This window comes from Eulemur rufifrons, chromosome 8 (assembly GCF_041146395.1).
Source record: "Eulemur rufifrons isolate Redbay chromosome 8, OSU_ERuf_1, whole genome shotgun sequence".
NCBI classification, from domain to species: Eukaryota; Metazoa; Chordata; class Mammalia; order Primates; family Lemuridae; genus Eulemur; species Eulemur rufifrons.
Window position 1 is genome coordinate 24449225 of NC_090990.1, and position 25189 is coordinate 24474413.

Below are 25189 nucleotides of genomic sequence, written 5' to 3' on the forward strand. Positions count from 1 at the left end.
TACCCCTAGGGCAATCTACTGATATCCATGCCTAGAAAAACAGATATTCTCCGGTTCAAAGTCATAAATTAAGTACCTACTATTTGCCCTACCTCGTGCTGGGCCAATGAAATTAGAGAAGTAAAATCTTACCGATTTCAAACACACACTCTTAATGATTTCATTTTGGAACTTCATAGGAATAGAGGTGTGTTGTAGCAGTATAAACTTTGTAATAGGCTTAAGTGGGTGGGCTCTTTGTTCAAAAAAAAGATTCATCTGGAAAGCTGAAAAAAGAAGAAAAAAAGAGCCCTTGGTTTTGTGTGTGTGTGTGTGTGTGTGTGCACTAATAATTTACAAACACAAATCACAGGAGAAATATAAATATTTCTTAATTCCACCACCACTCAATACTTTATGAACAGACTAAGGCTCTTAAAAATTACAATATTGCAATATCTAAATGGCACCAACCAATTGGCAGCATCCTTAGTTCAAAATCTCCAGTTTTTTTAAAGTCCACAGAACTTTTGGTGGATCATTCCTCCCTCAACATCAGCTCATGGCTTATTGTTTTCTTTTCCACCTCTACTTCTCTTCATTCAAAATCCACATGGATAGACCCAATCATCACCCTGGCAGTTCCTTACCTCCTCACTTCCAGCAATCTTTCCTTCTATGCTGTATCAGCCATCCACTCGCCCACTCTCCCGCCATCGTGGTCATCCCTGTGTTTGCTATTGCCAGTAACTACATCGATCTCTAAGCATCCCTCTCACTGGTCATCCTTTCTTTTCCTTCTGGTTCACTTACCATAGTAACTTCACATTTCTTTGAGCTCATCAAAACCTCCAAAGCATTAAATGTATTATTTCTTCACTATTTCTCAGATTCTTATATTCATAAACTGCTTCACCCAGTTTAGATGTTATGATTGCCTACAAACACATTAATTTTTCTCTTTTTTCATTATACTCGATAACACCCCAACTCTAGCTGAATCCATCAATTCACCTTCTCTAACAGAAACTGAAGCTTACACTTGAAATTCTTGACCACAAACCTAAAAAGGGCATTAGACTTCGCCTGGTAGGCTTACTGAATTTCCCTAGTAAGTTCACTTTCCCACTTCTAGAAATAGTTTATTTCATGCTTTCTCTCTTCAAACTCCTGTACTTTCTTCTCTTACTGTCCACCCTATAACTAGTGACTTCTTATTTCTTTGAGAAAATAAAAATCATCAGAAAGAAACATTCTCATCCAACTAGAAAGCCACAGGTCTACTTGCATTTGCTTCATTTTTTCCACCTTCCTTCCTGATGCTATGAAAGATGTGTCTTTACCCCTATTAAAGCACAACCCTTGCCTTGTGCTACGAACCCCACCCCCTCAAGCCCTATCAAGGATTTTTCCTTGCTATATTATCAGTTACTTCTATTGGATCATTACCATTTTAAAATTAAAATCTTCCCTTTGTCAGGTGTGGGAACCAGATGTCAGGTCCCTGTGTTTCCTGGTTCTTGGTTCCCAGTACCAAAGAATAGTTACTGATACCAAGTCAACAGAGCAAATAAGCAGACCAAGCAGATGCAAGCCAAGTGCAAAAGTTTATTAAAGCATAGTACATTCCAGAGAAGGAATGGGCCAACCCCCATGAGTGGAGGAGATCCTGAGTTTAACAAGATTTTCCCTTTTATGCTGATTCCTTAATTTTATGTTAGGTGGGGGGTGGAATATTCATGGTTTTTCTTGGAAAAAGGTGGATAATTCCTGGAATGGCAAAACCTCCCCTTTTCTATCCTTGTAAGGCAATCTCTGGGGGTTGCTATGGTATTCGTAAACTGTCATGGCGCTGGTGGGTGTGATTTTTTTTTTTTTTTTACTGTGTTAATGAGGGTAGGTCACTTGAGGATGCTGTCACCTCGCATGCATGTTCCAAAGACTCTCATTTGTGGCCTAGATCATATCTCCACTTTGTGGCCTTTCTACCATTTCGGATTGGTCAGTCCTTAGAGACCCTTTATCATAGACCAAATAGCTGGTCATTCCTTGGGGACCCCTTGATGCAGCATGTTCTTTTTTGGAAGCCCCGCTTCTGGTCAATTTGTTCCTCCCAGTAGACAAAGCATCTCCTAACATCATCTATTTCTCAGTGGAACCCCCCCAAGACAAAGCATCTGTTCCCCTTCCTCCTTGTCCCAACCTAACACCTTTGTCCTATCCCATTTCTTTGCTCTTTGCAACAAAATTTCTAAAACAAGTTGCCTACATTCACAGTCTCCATTTCCTCCCTCTATTTTCTCTTAAACCCATCACAATCTGCCCACCTATTCCTTCCTCCTAACCTGTTGCCAAGGATACCAATGATCCTCATGTTGCCAAATCCAATAAACACTTACCTATCTCCTTTTACCTGTTAGCAGCATTCAACATAGATGGTATTGTCTTTCATGAGGCACTTTTTTCACTAGCCTGCTGGTCACCACACTGTCATGATTTTCCTCCTGCCTCACCAATCATTCCATCTCCTCCCTTGTAGGATCTCGAAATGTTTTTTTTGTTTTTTTTTTTTTTGAGACAGAGTGTCGCTTTGTTGCCCTGGCTAGAATGAGTGCCGTGGCGTCAGCCTAGCTCACAGCAACCTCAAACTCCTGGGCTTAAGCAATCCTACTGCCTCAGCCTCCTGAGTAGCTGGGACTACAGGCATGCGCCACCATGCCCGGCTAATTTTTTCTATATAGATTTTTAGTTGGCCATATAATTTCTTTCTATTTTTAGTAGAGACGGGGTCTCGCTCTTGCTCAGGCTGGTCTTGAACTCCTGACCTCAAGTGATCCACCCGCCTCGGCCTCCCAGAGTGCTAGGATTACAGGCGTGAGCCACCGGGCCCGGCCGATCTCGAAATGTTGAGACATTTTAGGGCTCAGTTCTCAGACATCCAGCCTCTTACTAGACATCTCCACTTGCAGACTTAATTGACATATCAGATTTATTTATTTATTTATTTGAGACAGAGTCTCACTCTGTTGCCTGGGCTAGAGTACCGTGGCGTCAGCCTTGCTCACAGCAACCTCAAGCTCCTGGCTCAAGTGATCCTCCTGCCTCAGCCTCCAGAGTAGCTGGGACTACAGGCATGCGCCACCATGCCCAGCTAATTTTTTTCTATATATTTTTAGTTGTCCAGCTAATTTCTTTCTATTTTTAGTAAAGATGGGGTCTCACTTTTGCTCAGGCTGGTCTTAAACTCCTGAGCTCAAACCATCCTCCCACCTCGGCCTCCCAAAGTGCTAGGATTACAGGCATGACCCTCCTTGCCTGGCCAGCATATCAGATTTAGTATGCCAACTTGAAGCTCTTAATATTATCAACCTAACCTATTGCTCCTCCCAAACTCCCCCATCATGATAAATAGCACCACTTGGTTGTTCAAAACAAAAACCTAAGATCCTCTTCATAAAATGCAAAAATTGCTTCTACCTCTGAATTCTATCTCGAATCTGTTTACTTCTCTCCACTTCTGTCACCTAAACTACTGCAACCACTTCTTGTCTCCCTGCTCTCTGAGTCCTCTAATCCATTCTCCGTATGGCAGCTAGAATGATCTTTTTAAAAAATAATAATATTCCGAAAATGTCATTCACTTCCCCTATTTAAAGTCCCACAGTGAATTTCTATTGCTCTTAGATTAAAATTGACAAGGCATGACTTGTTCTGACCCTCCCCCCCACTGCTTCCCAATCTTATTTCTCTAGTTCCCCAACTCCACTTGCACTAAGCGCTTCTCTATTCTTCAGATTTATCAAGTTACTTTCCTGTACGCTTTTTGCCTCGGGATATTTATACTTGCTGTTTACTCAGTCTGAAGTGTTTCTCCCCCAACTCATTGCAAACTTACTTCCTCCTCATCCTTCTCTTTTTAAATTTTCTCTTCCTTCCTTCCCTACTTTGTGGGGTGAACTCTTTATCCTGTTACCTCAGTTTGAAAATCACCTCCAACAAGCTTTCCCTGCCAATCATCACAACCCAAGTAGGCTTCTCTTCTCTGTTACAATATTCTGTATATAATGTAAGGTATATGATAGCTCTCTTCACAATTCGTATTTATCTGATTTCTTCACTTGACTATTATCTGTCTCCCCTGTTAGATTGAGTTCTTTAAGGCTATACCGCTGACACCTAACACGGACACTGGCAAAGAGACACTTAATAAATATTCTTTGAACGAATGATCCAGTGAAAGCATATCATGAAGAACAGGCTCTAATTCCGGCTGCAGTAAGCTATGATTGTGCCACTCTAAGATGGGTGATAGAGTGTCTCAAAAAAAAAAAAAATATATATATATATATATATATATGTCCTTTTGGTACATACAACAAACTTTTAATGATAGGGTGAGAGTGAGTGAATGAGGGTGAGATTTTTCTCTAGAAAATTATTCATAACTTGAATCATTTACAGTTAACATGTATGTAGTATACTACTCATGTAATTTTATTTATTTATTTATTTATTTTTGCATTGAGACAGAGTCTTGTTCTGTTGCCTGGGCTAGAGTGCAATGGCATCTTAGTAGCTCACTGCAACCTCAAACTCTTGGCCTCAAGCAATCTTCTCACCTCAGCCTCCTAGAGTGCTAGGATTACAAGCATGAGCTACCATGCTGGCCCTCTACTTGTGTGTAATTTTGAAAAATTAATAATGGAACCTAACCATCAACATGCAGAATGAAAGAGAAGAAAGTGGCCACTCTCAAGATCCTTCACTTTTCTTACACACTTCTTGGGGAAGTTGTGAGGATTATGTGAAGTGTTTAGCACTTTCTAAGTGCTCAGTAAATACTAGCTTATAAAAAATAAGTCAGAGACCTCTAAAGGCACTTGAGTGTTACAGCTCAGAAGACAAATGGAATTCAGTAACAAAAGTCTAGTTTGTATATTCTAAGAAGTTTCTGATACATTTTAAAAGGGGAAAGATTTATATGATCTAAGAGAAACCAGAGTATGTGATACATTTTAGAAGAAAGTTTATCCTTGATTCTGTGGAAGAATGGGCTAAGTAAAAAAGAAGTTTATCCTTGAATTTAGCAGTAAAAGTATGATCTACCACAAGTAAATGGGGCTTTTCGTAGGAATACTGAGATGCCTTAATATTAGGAAAGTTATTAAGATATTAGAGGAAAACTAGTAAACTAATACATCCCATCAATACATAAAGAAAAAGCATGTGGATGCTGATAAAAATTCAATAATCATTGAGTTTTTAATTTTCTAGAAATTTGGAACAGAAGGATAATTTTTCTTAAAACTCTTTATTATTTTATGTATCAAAAAATGTTCACATTATACCAATCACATTTGGAAATAAAAATGTGATTTCCTCTGTTCTCCATAAGGGGAATTGCTGCCACTTAGGGACCATTTACTTTGTACCAGAACTTTCTTTTCTTTTCTTTCCTTTTTTTTTTTTTTTTTTTTTGAGACAGTCTCATTCTGTCTCCCAGATTAGAGTGCTGTGGCATCAGCCTAGCTCACAGCAACCTCAACTCCTGGGCTCAAGTGATCCTCCTGCCTCAGTCTCCTGAGTAGCTGGAACTACAGGCAGGCACCACGGCCCAGCTAATTTTTCTATTTTTGGTAGAGATAGGGTCTCTCTTGCTCAGACTGGTCTTGAACTGTTGAGCTCAAGTGATCTTCCCACCTCTGCCTCCCAGAGTGCTAAGATTATAGGTGTGAGCCCGAAGCCCAGCCACTTACTTCTCTTTCATTCTGCATGTTTTTTTGTTTTTTTTTTTTTGAGACAGAGTCTCACTCTGTTGTCCAGGCTAGAGTGAGTGCCGTGGCGTCAGCCTAGCTCACAGCAACCTCAAACTCCTGAGCTCAAGGGATCCTCCTATCTCAGCCTCCCGAGTAGCTGGGACTACAGGCATGCACCACCATGCCCGGCTAATTTTTTCTATGTATATTTTTAGCTGTCCATATAATTTCTTTCTATTTTTAGTAGAGATGGGGTCTCACTCTTGCTCAGGCTGGTCTCGAACTCCTGAGCTCAAACGATCCGCCCACCTCGGCCTCCCAGAGTGCTAGGATTACAGGCATGAGCCACCGCACCCGGCCTCATTCTGCATGTTGATGGTTAGGTTCCATTATTAATTTTTCAAAATTACACACAAGTAGAGGGCCAGCACGGTAGCTCATGCTTGTAATCCTAGCACTCTAGGAGGCTGAGGTGAGAAGATTGCTTGAGGCCAAGAATTTGAGGTTGCAGTGAGCTACTAAGATGCCATTGTACTCTAGCCCAGGCAACAGAGCAAGACTCTGTCTCAATGCAAAAAAAATAAATTAATTAATTAAATAAAATTACATGAGTAGTGTACTACATACATGTTAACTGTAAATGATTCAAGTTATGAATAAGTTTCTAGAGAAAAATCTCACCCTCATTCACTCACTCCCACCCTATCATTAAAAGTTTGTTGTATGTACCAAAAGGACATATATATATATATATGTATATATGTATATATTTTGAGACACTCTATCACCCATCTTGGAGTGGCACAATCATAGCTCACTGCAGCCTCAAACTCCTAGGCTCAAGTGATCCTGCTGCCTCAGCCTCCCAAGTAGCTAGGACTATAGGTGCACGCCACTGCACCCAGCTAATTAAAAAACTTTTTTTTGTATAAATGGAGTCTGGCTATGTTGCCCAGGCTGGTCTCGAACTCCTGGCCTCAAGCAATCCTCCCACGTTTGCCTCTCAAAGTGCTGGGATTATAGGAATTTGGGCCACCGTGCCTGGCCCAAAAGGATAATTCTTTAATATAATAAGTAATATCTGCCTCAAATTATAGCCAATGTCATAGTAACCAAAATCAACTCATCATTTAGTTTATGCCAGACACTGTAGTAAATACTAAATCTTGAATTCTCATTACAACTCTAAGATTGATAGTATGGTTTTCCCATTTGCCCCATTTTGCAGATTAAAATACCACCACTACTGTATTCCAAGCTAACATTGTTCTCTTTTTTTCTTTTTTAAGAGACAGGGTCTCGGCTGGGCGCGGTGGCTCACGCCTGTAATCCTAGCACTCTGAGAGGCCGAGGTGGGTGGATCGCTCGAGGTCAGGAGTTCGAGACTAGCCTGAGCAAGAGCGAGACCCCATCTCTACTAAAGCAATAGTAAGAAATTATCTGGCCAACTAAAATATATATAGAAAAAAAAATTATCTGGGCATGGTGGCGCATGCCTATAGTCCCAGCTACTTGGGAGGCTGAGGCAGTAGGATCGCTTAAGCCCAGGAGTTTGAGGTTGCTGTGAGCTTGGCTGATGCCACGGCACTCACTCTAGCCCGGGCAACAAAGCAAGACTCTGTCTCAAAAAAAAAAAAAGAGAGACAGGGTCTCACTATGTTGCCCAGGCTGGTCTCGAACTTCTGGACTCAAACGATCCTTCCACCTCAGACTTCTGAGTAGCTGGGACTACAAGCCCATGCTAGTGCTACTGGCCCCAGCTAAAGTAACTCTGTGGCATGATTTCTCACCTAGACTTCTGCAAAAGCTTCCTAACTGGTTATCACAATTGCGTTCCTCCTTTCTATTTTCTAGGCAGAAACCAAAATTACCATTTTAAAAAGCAAATGTGATGCTTCTATTCCCCTCTTTTAAACTTCTCATTTCCCTTAGGAGAGAATACAGCCTCCTTAACTCTTACGATGTCCCTCCATTCCCTGGGCATCACATTCCTCTCCAGCCTCCTCTCCCTCTCCTGCATTCTTTGCTCCAGTCCAATTGACTGTCTTTTAGTTCATTTAACATATCCTGCTCTCACCTGAAATAATCTCCCCCTGGTCATTGTCTCCCCCCTTTTTGGTTAGTTCTTATCCATCTTTCAGGACTTGACTTATACCTGCCGTTCTCTAGAGGCCTTCTGTGACCCTCAAGGACCAAGTTGCTTCATTTGATTAGCATCCTGTACTTTGAGTCTTATAACATTCATCCTACTTTATTGTAGAGACTTGCTAAATTGTACACCTTAGACTGTAAAATCATGAGAGCCATGACTGAGATTCTCTTTTTTGTTTTTTTATTTTTTTGAGACAGGGTCTCGCTCTGTCACCCAGGCTGGAGTGCAGTGGTGCAATCATAGCTCACTGCAGCCTCAAATTCCCGGTCTCAAGCTATCCTCCCACCTCAGCCTCCTGAGTAGCTAGGACTACAGGTGTGGGCCACCATGCCTGGCTGATTTTTTAAAAAATTTTTGTAGAGCAGGGGGGTCTCACTATGGTGCCCAGCCTGAGGATTATCTTTTAACCACCAAAACCTCAGAGGCTAGTGCTGTGATACTCAATATATATTTGAATGAATGAACGAATCCATTAATCCTTCCTTTTCTGAACCATTGAAGAATGGCCCCAGACATAGATGACTAATTTCTGATATTAAACACAACTCTGTAGTTGAAATCTGTGGTAAATTATTATGCCTGAATAGTATGTAGAACAATCTTTACCTTGTAATGCTCCAAATGTGGGTGAACTCACAGTTCAAACACTATAATTACAATAAATGAAAATTGTAATTATCCTCTGGTATGAGTTGAGTTTTTATGAGGCCTCGTAGGGTAGGGGATAGAGATAATATGCTTGTTGAAACACACTGCTGCTCCCTAATGAATATTAATTGAATTGACTAAATTTATATCTTCAAATGGACCCCAGGGCTTGAGAAACCATGTTGGTCAGCATGTGTTCCTAGATGGGCCCAACTGGCAAACTCTAACGGTGCAGTAAAGATCCTCACCACTAGGTGTCTCAGTGGCCGTGCCACTTCCTCCATCTCCTTGGAAAGCGGCTAACGACACACGCTCCATTACTCCATTGTTATTGAGCCTCCAGGCAAATAACCTTTTGGAAGAGTTGATTTCAATACCTGGGTAAATTTTCCAGTAGATCTAATCAGTAACTAGAGTGCCTCTCTTAATAACAGAAAACACTGGATTGACTGCAGTGTGTCGGTTATTGCTTTCCTTGACTTAGAGATAACATGCTGTGTTTGTAGTACATTCGTTTATTTAATTATTTCTCTATTTATTTCTTTATCATTGGGCGGGGAGAGGTCTTCCTTAGTCTTAGCCTGAAGTAATCATGAGTGACTCGATTCTGATCACTTCTCATCCTCACAGTGAACTAAATGCCCTTCCAGGTTTTTTCCACAGTTACTTTAATCTTGAAGTTTATGACTCTTCAACTGCTGCTAAATTTGCCACTTGGCCTGATTTTAAAGGTCAAAAATAGTTAGAGTTTAAAGAATCACCAAATGGAGGAAGATAGTTCAGAGACAGAGGCCATATATATGAGTTTTTACCATAAGGGGACATCAGAAATCAATGAGAAAGGAAAGAAATATTCAACAAATGGTATTAGAATATACTAGTTTGCTAAAAAAAAATATGTATTATCAAACTAGTTCCAGATAGGTTAAAGAGATACACGTATTTTTAAAACAAATCCAGAAGGAACAAGAAGAAAATAGAAGTGAATATTATATCTTTGTCAGGAAGAGGAATTTTTAAGGTTTACTGTTAGAACAAATTGTAAAACAAAATATCAATAAATTTTCCTGCATGAGGGTTAGAAATCACCATGTAAAAATACAAGACAATAACAAAAGTTAAAAGTAAAACTGAAAAAATATTTGCAAGAAAAAAATCACAATAAGTGGTAAATATCTGTAATGTATAAGCAATCTATACAATTTTATGAGAAAAATCACCAAGATCCCAATAAATAGCCAAAATAAATGAACCAACATATGGAAAATGTCCCCACTGATAATTACAGAAATGGAAAATTAAAATGAGATACCATTTTTCATCTAAGTTAACATAAATTGAAACAGCCACTACTGATATCCTTCTTTTGGAAAATAATTTATGAAATTCATTTTCTTCCTTTCCTTCTCTCTTCCCCTCCCCCTCTCCCTCTGCTTCCCACTTCCTCTGCCCTTTCATTCATTCATGTATTCAACAAATACCCTCTGTGTGCCTTCTAGGTGCTGGAATCTAGCCCAAATTCTAAATAGAGAAAAAAAGTTCGTGTACAAATTTGTTCATCTCAACACGATTGGTAATAGCCTCAAATTGAAAACATCCTATGTTGTAGTCCATAGGCAAGGTGACCAAAATGTCTTGTATTGCTCAAGACAATGTTGGTTTATGCCTAATGTCCAAGTGTAAGTATTAAACAGTGCCACCTGTTAAGATAAATTTCGGGCTGATGGGAGTTAAGTATCTTGAGGAAGGGCCAGCTTTTCTAATTTGTACAAAAGCACCATTGGGATTAGTCACTGTCCATCAAGTTACTGAGGTTGGATGATTTCTGATTTTGTCTCTATTCTTCTGTAATTTCCAGGCTTTCTAAAATAGACTTTGCATATATACAGACTTTTTACATGCATTAACTCATTTAGTTTTCACTGCTCTATAATTATTTACTTTTTCTTATTTCACCACTGTTTTTTGAAGATGAAGAAATTAAAATACTGAGAGAGCAAGTCACCCAGAGGCACACAGTTATGAAATAGTAGAACCAGGATTTACACCCACACAATCTATATCCAGACCTTTAAACATTAAGTTATACTAACCATAGAGATAACTATTAATATTAATAATATATCCAGTTGGTTTTTTTATTAATTTATGGGGGGAGATAGATTTCCTATATTCGCAGATCTTATTTGAAAAGTGTGGCCAGGTGTGGTGGCTCACATCTGTAATCCTAACACTCTGGGAGGCTGAGGCCGGAGGATTCCTTGAGCTCAGGAGTTCAAGACCAGCCTGAGCAAGAACAAGACCTCATCTCTACTAAAAATAGAAAAAATTAGCCGGGTGTGATGACATGCACCTGTAGTCCCAGCTACTCGGGAGGCTGAGGCAGGAGAATCACTTGAGCCCAGGAGTTTGAGGTTGCCGGGAGCTAAGCTGACACACAGGCAACAGAGTGAGACTCTGTCTCAAATAAATAATAAAAATAAAAATCACAAAACCAAAAAAAAAAAAAAAGTGCATGCTCATAATAGCCCTAAACCAGCTCTCTTTATCTCTTAGAAATAAAATCTTTTCTCTTAAGTCCACTAATTAGAAACATGTTATAAATAAAAGTAGTTGATTGATTGATTTTGAAACAGGGTCTAGCTCTGTTGCTCATGATAGCCCACGGTAACCTCAAAATCCTGTGCTCAAATTATCTTTCTGCTTCAGCCTCCCAAGTTGCTGGGACTACAGGTGCACTCCACCAGGCCCAGCTAATTTTTTAATTTTCTGTATAGACTGGGTCTCTACAAAAGCCTATTGTGCAGGCTGGTCTGGAATTCCTGGCCTCAGGTGATCCTCCTTTCTCATCTTCCTAAAGAGAGGCGTGAGCCACTGAGCCCAGCTGATTTTTTAAGAAATATAAAATCCAAGGATGTATTAGCCAGGCACAGTTGAGCACCTGTAATCCCAGCTACTTGGCAGGCCGAGGCAGGGGGGATCCCTTGAACCCAGGGTTTGAGGCCAGCCTGGGCAACACAGGGAGACTCTGTCTATTAAAAAAAGAATTCATTAACAAATAAAATGTAATCCCAAACATCAAGTTATGAATATCTCTTGATTTATGGGTTCTATTCCTGTTTAAATTTTACAATACAACATATCAGTTTTAAATATATTGGTGAACAAATAATATTTTCTCTTACATGATTAATTTAAATTAAATAATATGTATCGCTAATTCAATGGAGAAATGTAAAACATTATTTATATTTTGTGAGTGTTGTTAAAGATTTATAAATCTGTCTATGGCCATACCACCCTGAATGTGCCCGATCTCATCAGATCTTGGAAGCTAAGCAGGGTTAGGCCTGGTTAGTACTTGGATGGGAGAGCACCAGAGAATACCGGATGCTGTAGGATTAAAAAAAAGAAAAGATTTCTAAATCTAGCTACATAATGATCCCTTTAATTATATGTTAATCTAAAATAAATTATTTTAATGTAAAATCACCTTTTTATCATGTACTATGGAAGGACAAAATCTCAAGGCCCCTAGTATAGACAAGTATCACCTCACCTGCGTCATATTTGGCTAGTACCAATCAATTAAATTTGTTTTAAAGGTGTTGAGTGTTCCCAAGTCTTCTCAGCTACAGGTTCATAGATCATGTGCTGAGATATCTCATCCACTGTGTGCTGACATTTCCTAGTTTCAGACATTGGAAACAGCATAAGTCAACTATGGAATGAAACAGATTCAGGTTCCCATCCCAGCTCGATTGCAGGCCATTTATCCCTGGGCGAGTTTCTGAACCTCTCTGAGCTTCCTTTCCCTCATTTGTAAAATGATAAGGATAACAATACCTCCTGTGTTGGTTTGAGGATTAAGAACCTAACCTAACACAGGGTCTGCCTTCTCCTAAATCCTCAATTAAAGTTATCATAGTGACATCCATCTTCTGGGGACCCTAACTGGGTCTCCCTATGTGGTGACGCTGGTAGAGGGTCAGGTTTGAAAATGACCTCCCTGGTTTGAGCAGGGAAGGACACAATGGAAGCACAGCTTGTGTGATATTTCCCATGAAGACGTAAGGGAACAATCTGGAAGGGCAGGGCAAAGCAGGCAAGATCATCAAGGCTGGTTAGGTTCTGGCAGGCATTCCACACACTGCAGGGGGTGTTTGGGGCAAGCAAGATTGGCTTTCAGTAACCTCCGGACCACAAAGAGAATAAGCTTCCTGCACTGCTGACACTGCAGTGAAAGCCAGTTTGGACACTGGCACTACAGCAAGAGCAGTAAAAGAGCCTTTGTCTCACCTGCTTTCCCTCAGGCCCAGAATGGGGCCTTACTCAGGTTTATTACCACTCTTCAAGGCTCTCATTATCATAGTTGAACATGCCTAAAGCTCCAAACATGGTACTGCACAGAAGCTACAACATGGGAGGCAGCAGACCCATAAACCCCATTGCCATCTTTCATTGCCCAACTCAGGATGAAGGATTATGAGGATTAAGTGAAATAATGTATGTTGAGTACAGTGCCCACCAAAAAATATTAGCTTTTATTCTTCTGTGCTTCCATGTTCTTTACAACCAGGAGTGCAGTGGGCATTGGTTGATTTAAGACCATCTTCTCTGGACTTCTTCAGGCAGGGCCCCTCACTTGCTTCTTAGGGGCTCTCTTACATCCCCTGTTTGTGGTTTGTCATTGTACTTATCACTCTACATTGTGTTTCAATCGCCTGCTGATTTGCATGTTTCCTACCCAAGGCTATGAGTTCTTTGAAGTCAGGGACCATGTTCACCGCCTGTATATTCAGCCTGTGAATTCATATTTTAGTTCCTTAATGAATGTTTCATGACTGTTAAATAAAGCAAAGTATGTTGAAAAAAGTATGCATTTTAGAATCTTTATAGGTCTGGATTTGAATCACGACTTCATCATTACAGCTGTGTAACCCTAGTTAGTTACTTCACTCAAGAGTTTCAGTTTCCTCACCTGAGAGTGACGGCAATGATAACCCCCTCATAGCATTGCAGTGAGGACTAAATAGGGCAGCATAGGAAATAATGTAGCCCCAGGACCTGGCCAGTTTTAGGTGCTCAGGAAATGAGCTCCCTTCCCCCTCTAGGAGCTTAATACTAACAAACTAAGAAATGAAAGCACAAATCTGGAATCTGAGATTCCTTCATTTGTAAAATTCTCATGGAGTAAGAATACACGAGGTATTAATAAACGTAAAGCACTGTGATGTCTTTGGCTAAGTGATGGCTGTGTTAGCTGCAGGAAAAGTCTAACGTGTTATTACTGGCCTTACTTAAGCTCTCTCCGATATTCTACCATAATGGATGAAAATATGTTCTCCTTGGGGTCAATTCAAGAAACACTACTCCCGGGAGGGAGAGTCCGGCTCCAATCCCCCACTTCAGGCAGCATCATTTCTTCCCAGCCCCCTTTGCAGATACTAATTGACCCCGCTTCTGCATCCTCTTCCTCCCCTGGGGCTTCTTGTGAATCACCCCAACCAGACCCAGGCTGGAATTAGGACTCAGGATTCATCAGGCCTGGTGGATGGCTGACAGCGGGGGAACGAGGCTGACACAGAGGACTGGATTTTAAACAGACACAAATCTGATTGGGCAGAGGGTTAAAGATGATAAGAAGGGGAGGTAAACCAAGCGGGTAAGTGGAGAGATCTTCGTAAGAAAGCCTGTGTAAGCCAGATTTCAAGGTTGCCAGTACCTCCCCCCCCCCCCCCCCCCCCCGCAGTCCTGCATCACCCACCTGCCAGCCCTCCCCCACTGCCTTTGTACTGCGTGCAGAATTTAGAGCACGAACCACGTGCCTGCTGCCTCTTCAGAGCCCTCCTGGGAGTGAGAATCTGATGCTTCTGCAGCAGCCTAGAGCTCCACAGCACAAAGTCAAACAGCCTGCTCCTTCTGTTTTCCGCAGTTGGCCTCCATTATTTGGTAGGAAAAACTGCAAACAGTCACACAGGAAATGACTCCAGGAGTCAATGACCTAAAACTATGAACAGCATATTCACAAACCTGGATTAAATCCATCACCTGCCACCAGCGCCTCTGGGCTATCTTGTCAGTGTTGATCCGACACCATCCGCTGCTCCTTTCCCTTTCCGATTGCTTCCCGGTGGCCCTTTTTACGCCCTCTGTCTCCCCCCAGTTAAACATTTTTTTTCAGAAAATTACCTCAGCCTCACAAGTCTGAAATCTTGGATTCTGAAAAAGCTCAAAACCCCTAATTCTAAGACATCAGCACTTCCAACCTCTTTTCTTGGGATGTTTTACCCATAGGAAGAATTGCCTTATGCTGTTTCTTATTCTCTCAAAATTCTCAAGGAGTTGCCTACCCCCAGATGTCTGAAATCAGTTTCTTTTTCATAAAAGGAAGAAAAATACTCAATAATGAAAATGTTTCAGGAAATAGAAACAAACTCCCTCTTGAGAGGCAGTATAGCGTAGCTATCAAGAAGTATGCAGATTCTAGAGCCAGATTGTCTAGGTTTGAATCCTGGGTCTGCCACTTACTAGTTAGTTATAAGGGATTAACTTTATAACTAATCTCTCTGGGGCTCAGTTTCCTCAATATCTAATATGGAAATGGTAATAATAGTACTTACCTTTAGCATCAGGAAGATTAAATGAACGTTTAAAGCACACACAACAACACATAGCACATAAAACATACCATGAAAACATATGCCATTATTTTACTAGAATGCAGATTTGAACTCTAATATATAGATGGCAACTTGAACTTACGGGGTCTGTCCAGAAAGTATCCAGCTATTGTTAATATTAAATATAACTAGAACGATTTGTGCGAGATCAACGTAACCCGGCAGCCAAGGAGCGTGGACTGGGATGTGCACGCCTGATCAGTGAAGACTTCACTGTCCTAGTCAGTGGGGCGCTAGACGCCCTTGAGTGAGCATGTGTACTGTGTGGCGGTCTCATTCAAAACGACTGATCGAGTGGAGCAACGAATCTGCATCACCTTTTGCGTTAAGCTCGAACAATCCTCCGCGGAAACCATTCGGATGATTCAGAAGGCTTTTGGGGATGATGCCACGAGTGCAGCGCAAATAAAAGTGTGGCACAAATGCTTCAAAGATGGTCGAGAATCTGTTGACAGTGGAAGCCTGCGACAAGCAGAACACCTGAGAATGTTGAATGTGTACGGGTTAGGTTAAGAGACGCTGGGAGAACTGTAAGTCCCAAGGTGCCTACTTTGAAAGGGACTGAGGTGTCATTGTCCTGTGGACAATATTTCTCGTATCTTCTTCAATAAATGTCTCTATTTTTCATATTACATGGCTGGCTACTTTCCCAACAGACCTCATATATTCCAAGTCTTTAACAGCTCAGCCACTGTGGTACATTCTGACAAGCCACCATTCCCAGCCTATTCAAACCATGCTCCAACCTCATACCATTCTCCCACCGGATCACCGGAATGCTTGATCTTACAAGGGTGAGGTACCTCTCATCCTTTATGAACCCAACTGGTTAGAACTTCTGCTTTGGTGAAACTGTAGTGGCTCAATTTCTAGGTTTCAAGACATTCCAACTCATGGGACTGAGAAAGTTTGCAGAGTTGAATGGAGGAAGAACAGCCCTCAAGAAGGAAAACAAGGACTGATCCGGGGGTCAGAAAGGTAGACAAAGCCCATGATCACAACTAAAGACCAGTTTGAATGCCGTGAAACTGAGCTCCTGTCTCCAGCACATTACTGCAGTTGTGCTCTGAAAGGTCGCTGATACCCCTTTGAGCCAGTCTAGGACTTTCTTCAGCCTTCATCCTTGAATGCTTTGTAACGCCTTCTTGGCTCCATACCAAAGCCTTTAAGCTCCTTGAGGAATGTTGAGGGCACAGTGGCAAGGACACGGTCAAAAGGTTATTACAAGGAAACTCCACTAAAAAATAGAACAGTGGAGACAATACACAAGCCAGAAAATAATGGAGGAAAAGGGATGCAACCAGACCAAAAGGTGCTGGGACAGATTTCATACCAACTCCCTTTTTTCTTTTGTATTTGCTTTTCCCTACATTAGGATGAGGAGAGACCTTTATTGGGAAAGGGTAACATTATAAATATGTGGAGAAATTAATAATCTTTTTCTTTCCTTCATGGCACTTGCCTAATCTATCATTTTATTAATTGGTTTTTTGTTCTTTTGTCTGTTACTTTGCTACAATATAAGCTCCAGAATGGTAAGGAATGGGCCTCTCTGTCTTGCCGATCCTTGTATACCTGGCAACCAACACAATGCCTGGAATATTGTTACAGATATTAACATAGAAAATAAACTGTAAAAATACTAGAAGGACATATTGGAAAACATTTATATTTATATTCTTGAGGTACATTAAAACCTTTCTTAGGCCAGGCACAGTGGCTCACGCTTGTAATCTCAGCACTTTGGGATGCCAAGGCAGAAGGATTGCTTGATACCAGGAGTTCGAGACCAGCCTGGGCAAAATAGCCAGAACTTATCTCTACAAAAAGTTTTAAAAGTTAGCCGGCATGGTTACACACATCTGTAGTCCCAGCTGCTAGGGAGGCTGAGGTGGGAGGATTATTTGAGCACAGGAATTGGAGGTTGTAGTGAGCTATTTCACTGCCATTGAAATCATGCATTTACCAATAAACTATTTGCTATTCATTTTTAGTTATTTTTAATTGTTAAATGTAAAAAATAAGCAGCACACACTCTGAAAATTATATCAGTTGAAAATACTGGGGTGGGGGACCTGGATGACTACCTCACTTTTGATTTTTAGTTTTAGAGGCATAATGAAAATAATCTACTCTTCTTGAATCTGCCTCATACTTCAGCTATATTTACAAGTCACAGTTGTAACTATTCTGATTTTTAAGTCCAATCTGACAATGCCAAGAGTTAGACCTAATAAAAAGCTGCTAAGTTACATGCTTAGCCCACTCATCTGAAGTTAAGTAAAAATGTTTCAGTGATTCCATAAAAGATCCCCTAAAGTTCTTCATGTGTCATCCTTGCACAGGGGACATGCTAATAATCTCTGTATCACTCCAATTTTAGCGTATGTGTTGCCGAAGCAAGCCAGACATTCGTTTTTTCTAATGTCATCTGGCTACCCCACTTCTAAAGAATTGATACCAACCACTTTCACTCCAAATAGTCTCCAGCTTTGTACCATTTCACCTGTCTTTGTCCGATCCCACTCTCCATTCCCCCCCTCTCAGGAGCAAAACCAAACTTCTCAACTCACTTGAAGCGGTTTACCCAGCCATAGCCATGCCCTTAGGGGTTCATCTTCCACTACAAGAGGATTATCAAGATATTTTGCCCCTTGGAAATACTGTTAAAATTTTCAGCACCTTGACACTAAGAATGTCCTTCCCACCAACATTAAAATTCCCTTATGTTAGGGACTCCTTGAAAGTTTCTTCACAAGGCAACCAGGACAATAGGCTGAAAACCATTGTTCACAGTGGGCTCCCTGGCCCCATAAAAGGCTATAAATGTTTGAAAAGGTTGTTCTCAGGTGCCTTTCGTTTTACTCGACACCCTTCTCCTATTCCTTGGCTTCTCCCTTCCTTCCTTTCCCACCATGGCACCACTCCCCACCCTTCCTCCTGCCTTTGCCTTCCCAGAATAATTCAGGAACCACATGTGACTAAAGTATAAATGCCAGTGGGTGTCTGGTTACTAATTTCAGCGCCATGTACATTTTAACAAGGACTGGAAAACTGAAGCCTAGGAGATGAATGTCTAAATGGGAAAATTTCAAGTATCTCATAGTTCTTGGGGGAATTTTTTCATCCTTGATATTATTATTCAGGTGAAAGAACGAGGTAAAAATGAACTTTTACTGAACAGCTTTGTATGGCAGGCCTGGTAGGCACTGGACATTTTCCACAACACTTTCATAAATCAGTGTATTTAATCTTCACAATAATTACGAGTGGCATTATTAGCCTTATTTTAGAGATAAATTGAGACTCAGAGAGATGCAACAATTTGAACCCAGATCTGTCTGATTTCTCAAATAGGTACTGTTTCCACTACAGCAGCTGTGAATATTTACCTGAAGAAAAGAATTTAAGGATTGCTACAATCTCAAGAGGCCAAACCTTCTCTGGAACTATCCCCCAGGCAGATCTTGAACTAGAATTAGCCACATAAGGTAGTGGTTGCAAGAGGTGAATAAATTCTATACCCAGCCAAACCCAGTCCCTTTTACTGCATTTCTCAAGAAGTAGCTTATAATCAGAACCACCAGGGGCCCCTAATAAAAATGTGACCTCTGAATCCCTTCCCAAACTACTGAATCTGACCTCTGGGGAACACAGCCTGTGAATCTGCACTTTAAATAAGGCTCTCTAAAGCACGCTAAATTTACAAATCACTGCTTTAGTGAATAAACAGAAAAGAAGAGCTGTCATCCTTCTTCCTACGACTGCCCATATTTTTGTAATTTTATAGCTTATTCACACTCTTGTCAGAGGCTGGGAACCAGAAAGGCTAGGATTCATTCTTCTAAATTATTCATTTAACAATTATTTATTGCATGCTTTCAAATGTGCCAGGCATAGGAAAGCAAACACATTGCTTTTGAAATGTATTAGAAGGGAGGGCAAAAGACTGCAGCAAGGAAGATTTGAAACCAATGGTTAAGAAGAAATTATTTGAATGGTTGATCATGCACATGGACTCTCATTGTCCCCAGAGAGGTAGTTGCAATGATCTGGGACTGCACGGGAGTCGCTGGTTACATGTGTGCTATCATATTACAGGACTGAAGCATGCTGCCCAGATATTGGTCGAAGACGTACGAAAAGGTTTCTCCTCTGCCACCAGTGGGTGAGCCAGATCTCTAGCTTTTATCTTGCTGAGAAGGGATGCATTTCTATATATGGAGCGGATCCAGGTTTTGTAAGGTCTGAACTTTTACAATTCTGGAGGCCCTCTCCAAGAAAAAGACTACAAAATTATAATGACAATAATATTAAGTATGAAAGTTAACATTTGTTTAGAATGAGAAAAGAAATCAAGACAAATTGTTGAGGACTTAGAGATTCAGTTGCCTCTTTTCTGAGATCTCTAGGCAATTTTTCAGAAATGCTTACACAGAAATGCTTCCCCATTGCCAACTGCTTCCTCTCTTTATCCAGAGCGGACTACAACTCCCAGCAACTCCCACCTCTCACAGGAGCTCCTGCAAATAAGGGGCCTTGAAACTTAAGCTTCATTAACTTCACAATAAATCTGCCTTCCCTCCTTCTCTCCTTCCCAGGCAGGGTGTTAATCTTCCCTCCAATGGCCTTTGCTGTAGGCTGGCTCCCCCAAACATGCACAAGGTCAGTCGTTCAACTGATTTAGCTGGAGAGCAGTACTGACGGAATAAACTCTGATGATTGTGAGGTATAAGCAGAAAAAATGGATTACTGGATCTGAGACAGTTATCCCATCGAGTTCATCTTGGGGAAACTACAAGCAGAGAAGGGGAACAATGTACTTTACGTATTTGCTGTAGCCAGGCTGTACAAGCTGGAAAATAAAAATCTTTTGGCTTGAATTTATTAATTCAGTTAGGTTGCACAGGGTATCTTTCCCTTGCTATTTATACTTAGTAGTTCTCCCCTGACTGTCATCTTATATGAGTAATACACACCAGGAAGGAGAAAAAATAATTTCTTAGTAAATGGAATTTGTTCAGTAGATAAATACATGGTGTTCAAGGGAAGGGGAGTAAAAATGTTGCAAAGTACTGATCTGGTCCAAGCACTTCACTTTAGAGTTGCTAAAACTGAGGCCAGAGAAAGGAAGAGATGTGTTCAAAATCATATAGTCAGGCAGTTGCAGAGCCAGAATAGAATTCCTGGTCCATGCTTCTTGTTTGATCAGACAACCTTCCTAGTTCAAAATCCTGGTTTCTTTCCTCCTTCCCTCCCTTCCTCCTTTCCTTCCTTCCTTTCTTTTTTAGTGTCTCCCTCTGTTGCCTGGGCTATAGTAAAAGTGGCATCATCATGGCTCACTGAAACCTCCAACTCTCAGGCTCAAGGGATCCTCCTGCCTCAGCTTCCCGGGTAGCTGGGACTATAGGCATGCACCACCATACTCGGCTAATTTTTCTATTTTTTGTAGAGACGGGGTCTAACTCTTGCTCAGGCTGGTCTCAAATTCCTGGCCTCAAGCGATCTTCCTGCCTTGGACTCCCAAAGTGCTTTAGCCACTGCACCTGGCCCAAAATCCTGGTTTCTAATAGAAGGCAAAAGAATAAGCCAGAAAGCAAAGGAGAATAACATCACAGTTGGAGCTGTTGACAACCTGGTGGGAAGGTGATGGGTCAGGCTAATTCTCTGCTGAGAGGAGTGTAAATCAGCCTAGCCCTGCTGGAGAGCTATTTAGTATCAAAAGCCTTGAAATATGCATGCCTCCTGACCTTGAAATTCCATTTCTTGGGATTTATTTTAAGGCCATAATAAAAAATGAGTGCAATGGTGTGTACACATTGATGTTTATTGCAGCATAATTTTCCATTTTTAAGAATTAATATAAAAATTAAATCATATGTATGTGTAATTAAAATATTAATCATTGGTGCCATGTTGAGGTAAAAAAATAAATAAATAAATAAAATATTAATCAGTACAGTGAGCTATGACCAGGCCACTTCACTCCAGCCTGGGTGACAGAGAGAGACCCTGTCTCTTAAAATATGTATATATATGTATAACCTATACATATATATATATGTCAACCAGTATGGCAGGCTTATCATGAAACCCAGCAATCCTTTTCCTTCCAGTCCCCACCCACTAATTCTACTCCCCAAAATGTCCACTATATTACCCGTATATATTTTTTCTGGTAACTACTTTCATGTTTCTTTTTAAAAAATAATTTATTTATTTTATTTTTTTGGAGACAGGATCTTGCTCTGTCATCCTGGCTAGAGTGCAGTGGCATCATCATAGCTTGTGCAACGTGAAACTCCTGGGCTCAAGCAGTCCTTCTGCCTCAGCCTCCCTAGTACCTGGGACTATAGGTGCACACCAGCACACCTACCTAATTTTTATTTTATTTTATTTTATTTTTTGAGACAGAGTCTCGCTCTGTTGCCCAGGCTAGAGTGAGTGCCGTGGCATCAGCCTAGCTCACAGCAACCTCAAACTCCTGAGCTCAAGCGATCCTCCTGTCTCAGCCTCCCGAGTAGCTGGGACTACAGACATGCGCCACCATGCCCGGCTAATTTTTTCTATATATATTTTTAGCTGTCCATATAATTTCTTTCTATTTTTAGTAGAGGTGGGGTCTCGCTCTTGCTCAGGCTGGTCTCGAACTCCTGAGCTCAAATGATCCGCCCACCTCGGCCTCCCAGAGTGCTAGGATTACAGGCGTGAGCTACCGCGCCCGGCCTAATTTTTAAATTTTTTGTAGAGATGGGGTCTTACTATGTTCCCCAGGCTGGTCTCAAACTCCTGGCCTCAAGCTATCCTCCTGCCTCAGCCTCCCAAGTGCTAGGATTACAGACATGAGCCACCGAGCCCATCCTCATGTCTCTTAATCATATGTTGATGCCACTATTTTTTTATTTTTCAATTTGAGACATTATTTGTTGACTTCCTATTATGGTAAGTGAGGATTTAGCTCCCAGTACCCACTACTCCCACTTCCTCTCCTCATTCTCCCAGTTTCACAATTGTTTGTTAAATCGGTAATCAGTATTTGCATTATCATGATTTCATAAGGATTATTCATTTCTGTGTCAATGAGTGTATATTCATAATTGCAATTTATTTTCTGTCCTGTTGTTGTTTTCCTACAAAAAGTGTTTCCTCATTTTGACATTTGCTTAGTTTTCAATATTCAGACAATGTACTTTTTTTATAGATGGGTCTTGCTCTGTTGCCCAGGCTGGTCTCACTTCTGGGCTCAAGCTATCCTCCCACCTCAGCCTCCTTTTAGTCACTGGGATTACAGGTGTGAACCACTGCAACTGGCTTACACTGTACATAATCCAATTTATTTGAACTTTTTTTACATGTTCCATGGAATATGCTGTATGTCTATCAATATTATTTTTCACTTGGTCAAATATATCAGCTATTCATTAATTCCATCCCCCCCCCCCAGATGTCTCTGTTCTAGAGTTCTAGAGTTCTCTGCTGCTTCCATTCTGCAGTAAGAGCTAGATTTCTAGGTCTGCTGCAAGATGTTACCACAGGATTTCTTTTCACCATTTTCCTGTGTTGTGTCTTCTGTTTCCTTGATCCTATGTCATTTGCTTTCTGGGTTTATTGTTTTATTTTACTACAGCACATCTTCTGGTTGCTTCTCTATTTGAGAGAGCTTCTAAGGTAAATCTGTTGGATTCTTACAGACCAAAATGTCTTAATTCTATTCTCACACTTAATAGTATGGCTAGGAGAAGAAAACTAGGCTGAAACCCCAATTTTCTCCCTCAGTATTTGGGTAGGATTGTTCCATTGTCTTCCAGCTTCCAGTGTTACATTCTGATTCCAGAACGTCATCTGTTTTCCCTCTCTGGAAGTTTTTAGGAATTTCCTTTTTTATCTTATAGTCTGAAATGTTAAGATGATATGCTTTAGGCTGAGCTTTTTTTAATTCATGAAAGAGCTCATTAGTAGGCTCTATCAATCTGGATACCATTTCTTTTAACAAAAAAAGTATATAAAATTCCAATTGGGCACAGATTTCTTAACATGAAAATATTAATAATGTGTCATGATTCCCTTAAACTTTTCTCCATTAAATTCTAAAACTTCCCGGAATTTAAAGATGCAGACCAGAAAAGGAGACATTCACCGAGATTACAAATGACTGGGGGCATACTGAACTCTCTTTAAAATTATTATATCAGTGACTCACTAACTTCAAGTGAAGTATAACACAGTAATACCATAGCCCATGTCAAATATATACATTTTCTAACTTTTTTCTTCTCACATTCTACTCATGTTAATTAATTTATTGAATTTTGCATTTCTTTGGTTCTTGAGATATGTATATGTCATTTCTTCCTAATTCTTGGAACCATTGAACCTGATGGGATTCTAGGATATGTTAATGTATTCCATTTATAATTTTTTGAGTTTTAAACAATTTGGAGCCTGAAGGAATCTTAGAATCTTTCATTATTACATATTCCTGGGATAAAACAACTCTTTCAAATATTTTAATTGATACTCCATTTAATTTTGAATATCTCATAGATTTTGTCTGACTTGGAGTTATTGCCTAAGATCATTCTACTAACTTTTGAGTGCTAGGATTCTCTGGAGGACTGTAAAAAGACACATGAGATCAAATTTGGATGAGGAAAGTCAGAGGACCATGGAGAAAAGACTAGGTCTCCCTTGCAACAAATTTGCTCCAGGTGTTGTAAGAATAACCGTTAGAATGCCATAACCCTGTCTATGGCCATACCACCCTGAACACACCTGATTTTGTCTGATCTCAGAAGCTAAGCAGGGTTGGGGCTGGTTAGTACTTGGATGGGAGAATATCATAATGCTAGTATTGTTTACTAATAAACATTATCAGGATCATGTTTCTCTAAATCTCATTGCTGTAAATTTACAATGCTTCCCTGTTCAAATTTCTTCATTCATCTGTTCCTTGAACACATACTAAGGGACAAGTGGGTTTTGCCCATTTATTCAGGTCCTGTAATGTGCCTGGCACTAGACTAAACATCCACAGACATGACCTCACCAAATCTGCCCAGGAACTTATAAGATGGGTGTCATGCTGTGGAGTGTGGACTTGATTCTGCAGGCAGTAGGGATAGAATCAGAAATGAGGATACAAATGCCAACACATGGTATAGAGCAACAGTTCTCAAGGTGTGGTCCGTGGCTTCTGGGGAGTCTCTGACATACTTTCAGAGGGTCCATGAGGTCAAAATTATTCTTATAATAATGGTGATAATACATCATTTGCCTTTTTTAAAAATTGTGATAAAGAACACATAACAAAATTTACCACCTTTGTATATTTAAAAATTTTTTCTACTTCTTATTTTTAAAAATGGGATCTCGCTCTGTTGTTCAGGCTGGAGTGCAGCAGCTATTAACAGATGTGATCCTAGTGCACTAGAGCCCTGGAGAACAGCCTGACCAAGAGCAAGCCTCTGTCTCTATTTTATTATTTATAATAAATAAAAAACTAAATAAAAGTACAAATAAAATTTCATATCTAAGTGTGGTGGGATCATGTCTGTAATCCTAGTACTTTGAGAGGCTGTGGTAGGAAGATTGCTTGAGCCCAGGAGTTTGAGGTTGCAGTGAGTTATGATTGTGCCACTACACTCCAACCTGGGTGACAGAGGGAGAACTCTGTTACTGAAAGCTTGGCATTTGTCCCTGTACCAAATAAAGAATGAGGACAAGTGGTTTGAAGAGAAGAAAAGGTTAGTTTATTAATTTGCTGGCAAGTGAGAAAAATGGTAGACTCAATTCTTTTTTTTTTTTTTTTGAGACAGAGTCTCACTTTGTTGCCCAGGCTAGAGTGAGTGCCGTGGCGTCAGCCTAGCTCACAGCAACCTCAAACTCCTGAGCTCAAGGGATCCTCCTGTCTCAGCCTCCCGAGTAGCTGGGACTACAGGCATGCACCACCATGCCCGGCTAATTTTTTCTAT

The 25189-nt window shown here is 40.6% G+C and overlaps 2 pseudogenes; one reads left to right on the forward strand and one right to left on the reverse strand.

The window, feature by feature from the left end:
• The first annotated feature begins 11818 nt into the window (after positions 1-11818).
• LOC138391231 (5S ribosomal RNA) lies at positions 11819-11937 on the forward strand (annotated as a pseudogene).
• Positions 11938-17523: 5586 nt separating this feature from the next.
• Positions 17524-17623, reverse strand: LOC138391089 (U6 spliceosomal RNA; annotated as a pseudogene).
• Between the last annotated feature and the right edge of the window lie 7566 nt (positions 17624-25189).